Source organism: Haliaeetus leucocephalus, unplaced genomic scaffold (genome assembly GCF_000737465.1).
Source record: "Haliaeetus leucocephalus isolate CR32 unplaced genomic scaffold, Haliaeetus_leucocephalus-4.0 Scaffold175, whole genome shotgun sequence".
NCBI lineage: Eukaryota > Metazoa > Chordata > Aves > Accipitriformes > Accipitridae > Haliaeetus > Haliaeetus leucocephalus.
The window spans coordinates 337,624-337,940 of NW_010972611.1; the positions used below are offsets into that span (position 1 = coordinate 337,624).

The 317-nt window shown below is 72.6% G+C and overlaps 1 protein-coding gene across 1 annotated transcript in view; it reads left to right on the top strand.

Annotated features, from left to right (window-relative positions):
* PYGO2 (pygopus family PHD finger 2) overlaps positions 1-317 on the top strand; it is a 5,929-nt gene that overhangs the window by 3,387 nt on the left and 2,225 nt on the right. The gene's annotated exons all lie outside the window — the stretch shown is intronic.

Below are 317 nucleotides of genomic sequence, written 5' to 3' on the forward strand. Positions count from 1 at the left end.
GCTGCTCTCTGGAGAGGTCTTGGGCTCAGGGCTGGGGGAATCGACCCCCCCCCCCTCTGCCGCGAGCCGGGGGGCAGCCCAGCATCGTCCCCTGCCCACGGGCCACGGAGGGGGGCTGCGTGGGGGGGTGGGTCTGCTCCCCCAAGCACAAGGCCCGGCCAGCCCTGCCGCCCACCGTACCCGATCACTTTACGTGTTAACTCTGTGCCTTGACCCCCGCAGGTCCCACATTCTTATGCAATGCCGCGGGGCAGGGGGCCGGGGACAGACACCCCCCCCCCCCGTGCCCCCAGCCCCCGCCGTGCCCCTTCCTGGGA